Source organism: Ochotona curzoniae, unplaced genomic scaffold (genome assembly GCF_017591425.1).
Source record: "Ochotona curzoniae isolate NIBS_2020 unplaced genomic scaffold, NIBS_Ocur_1.0 scaffold_3208, whole genome shotgun sequence".
NCBI lineage: Eukaryota > Metazoa > Chordata > Mammalia > Lagomorpha > Ochotonidae > Ochotona > Ochotona curzoniae.
The window spans coordinates 11,897,692-11,904,442 of record NW_024467106.1 but is presented as its reverse complement, the minus strand read 5'-3'; positions in this window follow the sequence as shown (position 1 = coordinate 11,904,442).

Here is a 6,751-nt window from a genome sequence, read left to right as displayed (position 1 = left end):
TGTCCATGCCCGTAATGATGGACATATAACTGTGTATGAATATCCATACTTCAGTAATGATGTAGAGAAACTAGGTGGGGGTGGAATTGGGACTGGAATAAGGGAAATACAAGGAGCCTATGAAACTGTATCATAAAATGATAATAAAAATAATAATATATATAAGCATAATAGAAGCAAATCACATAGTAATGAAATAACTTTTGGTAATAAATGGTATTACCTTGAGTCCACTGATTCTGTCTTGAAGAGTCAAAGGGAAGAACTGCTATTAAAGTTTACAGAACAGTATGAAGGAAGCAGTCTGATCAGTGTCAACTTTCCTTCAAGGTATGCAAATTTCGATTAACACATGATTGTGAAGGATGCACAGACTGAAATAAATTATCATCTATTGGGTACAAAAGCATGTGAAAACTAGGCAACGTTTGCTAAGGGAGAAATGAGTAAACAAAAGCCATGAGATTTGGGAAAATATTCGAGGTACGGCAGAAACAAAATAAAACAAAATTCTGAGGAAGTTAACACTGATCTTGAAGTTGAGTATTCTTCCCAGCCTTACAGTATATCTGTGTAATCCTAGGCATGTTGTAATAAGCATATGCAACATTTCTGCCCTTTGTACAAATGTTCTCTCTCTGCAAGCCATTCCAACAGGGATGAGTATAGAGTCATAGTTGATTCAGTTTTGTTAAGGGTAAGGTAATTGGTTATCTCAGTCCAACCATCAACCAGGATTGGAATGAAAACTGTATGATGATTTCCTGTGCTTCTCTTGTGCCTTTTTTGAAAGCATCTCACCTGAGAAACTAATATTATTTTGCATAAAAAGCTGAGTAGCACGTTAGTTCAATGACATGAGGATGAAATTCTTAAGAAATTGTATACTGAGCCTTTTCCTTGTGTAGGACCCTGTGCTGAATAAATACAGAATACTAGAATGCATAGGTGATGAGGAATGCCTACTTGAAGTATTTTCCAAGTTGTAGGGTCTGCAATTTGACTACCTCTGTAACTGCCAGGAAATGTTTGGGAAATTCCTATTATGTATTGAGATATCCTGATTTATTTGGTCTTAGGCTTGATCTGGGTAACAAGCATTTTAAAAGCTCCCCAGATGATTCTAACAGGCAATGAAGTTTGGAAGTTGTTACTTCAGAAACTGGAAGACAAAGTGTTTATCATGAGACAGTCCTGATTATACCACCTCCTTCTAATCAAACCTTTACTTTTTAGAGTAGAAAAAAATGTATTTGTTTTTCTGTCTGTTTGAAAAGCAGCTAGGCTTTCAGACAGAAAGCTCTCTTCAGCTCTTCCTTTTGCTAAATGTTCACAATGGCCAGGGCTGGGACAACATGAAAGCTGGGAGCTGAAAACTCAGTTCAGGTCTACCATATGAATGGCAGAAATCCAACCAATCAAACCATAACTGCTGCCTTTTGGGATTGGTGTTAGTAGAAAGCTGGAATCAGGAGCAAAGACTGGAAAGCCAGGCACTTCCGTGTGGGCACCTTCACCATGGTTCTCAAGTATGAGCTTGCATTAGACTAGAGGTTTGTTTAGAACACATTCGGGGACCAGTATTGTCATATATAAAATCAAATTGTCATCTGAAATGCCAGTATTCCATTTGGACAGTAGTTCAAGTTCTGCCTGCTTCACTTCTGATCCAGTATCCTGCTAATGTGTCTGGGAAAGCATGGGACCCTATATCTATGTAGGAGACCAAAAGGACACTCCAGGCTGCTACTTTCAGCCTTGCTCTACCCTGGCCTTCAAAAGACATTTTCAGAGTAAACCAATGGATGGAAGCCCCTCTCTCTGTTTCTCCTCCACCCTCCCTGTAATTCTGCCATTCAAATACATAATGTAACAAATCTTATATGCATGCAGACACACACACACACACACACACACACACACACACACACACACACACACATCCAGAGTTTCTGATTGAGGAGTTTTGGAGAAGGGCTCAGAAATTTGCATATTTAAAAAAGTCCCTGGTTGATGCTGATGTTGTGTGTCTGAGAACAGCTCTCGGGGGAACTTGCAGAACCAGTGTTATTTTTACCTTGTAATCTGCCAAAAGAACTTTTGAAAATATATCTTTATGCCTTTCTTTCAAGCATAACTTGAACATAGTAGGTGATTAATTTGCATTGTATTAGATGATAGCAATACAACAGCGATGAAAAGTGACAAATGTGGGATGTCTTATCACATAGAAATTCATGCTGCTTTAGAAGGATTAAACAACATTAGTGGATAGATTATGTTTCAGGTGGGAAGAAATGCATGGGGATGATTCTTGGCTCAGTGTCTGACCCTGGGGTTCACAGAGATGAGGACGCTTTGTGAGAATTGCTGAGCTGATCACTTGCAGACACACTTAGTTATTGTCTCCGTAGTTCTCAAGCAAGCAGATCCTGAGCTAAGAGGAGGAAGAGAGCCTGCCAGTGTGATCTAGAGGGGAAAGGAAGCCGATGGGTATCAAAGAGAAGAAGAAGGAATGGCCTGAGACTCTGGGAGGATTTTAATTTTCTATTGCTGGAAATGTGTCTCCATCGCATTATTGAAAGCCACCTCAAGGTTGGCGGGGGACATGAGAGAGAGAGAGTAGATGAATGAGATGAATCACTGGGAAAATTTCCTCTGCTCTCACTGGCCAGTTAGGTTTTAAAAGCCATTTCAGCAATTGTTTGAAGCTGTCAGATGGCTCTGTCAGATCGATAGGTTACTGTGGAATTTGCCCAGACTGTTGGCCAATCAAAATGTAAATTTCAGATAAATTTAATACATAAACCAACTTGTCTTCCTCAAACCATTTTGAAAGTCATGAAAAGTAATTTGACTTTTCTTCATGACTGTCATAGAGGAGACACATTTCTGCCAGGGTTAAGTGTTTATTTGGCCTCAAAACTCATTGTGGGTGTAGTGGAGGCAGCAGAGGCATAGGGTATATGCACATTTATGGTTTTATCATTCTGTGATTCAGAAGGAGCTGGAAAGTTCAATTATTTGGATGCTCTTTGTGGGAAATGTAAAAAAGAATACTAAGATGTGTCGTGTCTATATACACATGGGTATGTTAGATTTGTTAGTGAGATGAAATATTTAAAATTCATGAGCACCCCTTTTATGTCTCTTGTAGGCCGTCTTGTTTTCTGGAACATGCAGTAAGAGTCTAGATGCATGATTGTATACGCATGTTGCAGCCTGTCTTTTCCAACCAAGAACTATAAATCCTTACATTGAAAGAAAAAATTTATAAGTCAGCCAGAATGGCTCCAGGCTCCATGGTAAAATATGCTTAAAAGACATGTTCTAATTTTTCACACTGAAAGAAGTCATAACGGGAAAAAAAGAAGTATGTAGGCAAGAGGTGAAAGGCTTTGAACTCAGGATTGGCTAATGTGAAAATTTTTCTATTGAATCATCTATCCCATGGTTAATATATTGCTGATTCTTCACTTTTTAAGAGGTATTTTATGTAACGTAAAGACAGAATCACACACACACACACACACACACACACACACACACATACCAAGAGAGAGAGAAAGAGAGAGAGAGAGAAAGAGAGACAGAAACCATTCCCTCCTCCATGCCCCAAATGGCAGAAATGACCAGAGTTCAGTCAAACAAAAGTCAGGAGCCAGGGGTGTCTTCCGTTTTTCCCACTTGGGTGCAGCCCACATGTGACCCTGGCTTCACAGCAGGAGGATACATTGCCTCTGATGCCGCAACACTGACCCAAGATGCCTTAATTTTATGTGAAGTTATTTTATCCATTCGTTATTCCATTTCATTTCACAATTACTCATCGAAGTGCCTGGATAAGCTTTGTTTCCCAAGTGAAGTATTCAAGATTTAGGTGAACGAGGCACTTTGGCCAAAGCAACAGTGTGAGCATGGAAAGAAGCTCCAAACCAAGGTGATGGCTTTCTAGCATTTCAGCCCATGAGGGGACCCAGCAGGAAGCCAGAAGAAGAGGCAGAGGTCCAGGAGTTTATTCTTTATTCTTTTCTTGCTTTGCTGCACTTTTGCAAGGTATGATCATTCTCACAAAGCCCTAAGATCCTTTCCTGTAGTTATGGCTCTCAGGGTCCCAGAAATCTTTTCTTTCTTCTCCTTGTCAGTCCTGGTTATCCCAGCTTTTTATTGTCCTTGTCTCCTGGCTGCTCTACCATTTTTTAATGGTTCCCTCCCTCCATCATTGCCAATAGCTCTTCTGTTAAACTTGATTTAATCACTCTAAGTGTAGCATCCTTCCTTTTAGGACTCTGACTGATGGATGAAAGAACATCTTCTCAGGCCAGACAACTTATACTACTGTTATCTCCATCAGTGGAATAGCACCTGCTTCTATAGAACAATGACAACATGATTATGTTTCAACAATAATTTGTATTACTTTGGGGGGGTATAAAATTACAGCTAAACTGGCATTACAAATGACTGATGTTCTCACTTTAATTAATGGGAAGAGTCCCTCTTAGAAAACAGAAGAGAAGATTCCTTCTGATCTCAAGTAACTCAATAATTCCTGGGAAAATGTGACTGGTGCTTAGACTTGACAGTTTAAACTTTCAGAAATAATAACCTCCTTTTCTCAATCCTGTCCTGTATCTTATTATTAGAAATACTTGTGTGATGTGGGAAAAATGCCAAGTTCCTTGCTTGATACCGTCGGTACTACTTTGTAGATGATTGTCAACCCCACCACCTCATCTCTCCTCGTAGTCTTTCCATCTCCCACCACCGTCCTCGACCACCCTGGCCTCCACTCCATTTTCTGCCTTCAAAGCCTGCTGCTCTGAGGCCTTTATCCTCCTCCTCTCTCTATCTACAAATGTCCCAGTGTTCAAATGACAGTTCTTCTTAGATCAAAAGTCACCTTTTCTGTTCCTAATGAGTCTATATAAACATCCAGTGACAGCACACTGGTTTTCTTCGTATCATGTAAAATATCTGAAATTATCTTTAAACATTTTTTTAAAATTTCTATTATTTTCTGGTAGCACATTTATTCCATGAATTCAATACCTATGTATGTTTTGTTCAATGTGATATCTTTAGCCCCCAAAACCATGACTTTGAATATACAGTTAGTGCTGAAATTCTTAATTTAATCATATTGACTAACATTGATCAGAATGTCTGTGCCAGATACTACTCTGTTATATATGAATATTCTCATTCTTTTTCCCTCTTGATTTCCTTGTGTTTTTTTTTTTATCTTAAAAAGATGTTTGGTGTATGAGATGTTTACATATTATGGGGTAGTACATGATGTTCAGATTCATGAATACAATGTGTCATGTCACATCAAGGTGACTCAAAATGTGGAGAGAAATGGAGTGCAAGAATAAAGTTAATAGATCTTACCTCCCTTGTTGCATGTACCCGTTCCAATGGTGTATGACATGATGAAAATGATATATGACACACCCATTTTACAGCTGAGAAACCTGAGGCCCCAAAGAACCTTGACTATAATTGTCTCTAGTTACAAATTATTAAGTTGGTGAATAGCATAAGAGCATTTTAACACATAGAATTAGCTTCACAGTATATAATTTGATCACCACAACCTTCTCCCATCTCCCACACAAGGATATGCTGCAGGCTTTCCATGTATATTTCTTCTTGCTCTTTTCCCTCTTTGCCCTTTCAGGCCCTTTGAAATGTGATCTACACCAATTTCAGTGCTGATGCTTGACAAAATACCCCTTTATCTATGTCATGTTATTTGTACATTACATAATATGTATCAATTCCTATCATTAACACGGGTTGGCTTCCTATCTGATTGCAGATTCTTTAACGCAGGACACATAATTGTATATTTCTGTTGCTTAGTGGATTGCCTTTGAGGTACAGTGTATTACACACTTAACAGTTATTGAATAAATATTTATATCTTTTAAGTCATAGTACTTTATGTAAAATCTTGAGCATTGTCAGACAAAGCTCTAAAAAATACTGGAATCAAAACCTTTTAAAAAAGACATTGTTATTTTTATTGAAAACTCAGATTTACAGAGAGAAGGAGAAAGAGAGAGAAAGAGCTTCCATTTGCTGGTTGACTTTCTCAAGTGACCTCAATGACCAGAGCTGAGCTGCCTGGAAGCCAGGAGCATGGAACCTCTGGGTCTCCCACGTGGGCACAGGGTAAAAGCAACAGATATGAGTAAGAAACCTGCAGGAATCATGGAACTTGAGGTGGTGATAAAAAGAGAAAGGCTGTCCTCTGAGACATCTTAGGCTTTGTAAGCAAATAATCATTAACTTGTAATCAACACATAGTAACAACTAAAATGATCCAAATAAAAACAACTTTATTAGTGACAATTTTGCAAGAAGAGTATATTATTGTGAGCATGAAATAATCTTGTCCTAGGAGCCTGTTTCTCTACCACTGAAACATGATTGCTAATTTGATAGGAGATTTCTCAAGAGCCAAAATGTTTTGCTTTTGCACATCAAACAGGGAGGTACTGATTCTGCATAGTTCATCTTGAATTCTTCCTCCATCCTGTCCATTTCTGTTCTCCTCGATCTTTTTCTCAGCTCTCAGAAAAGATAACTATGGCAGCAAATATCTAAGTAAATGGTTTGGCATCTTCTCTAAGTCTGCATTGTGCACCGTCCCCTGCTACCAAAGTTATGAGCTTGCAAAAAGGTGCAGCTTCTATTGCATGCCCTCCAATCCAGCAGCTACAGGATGGGCACAGACCAGACC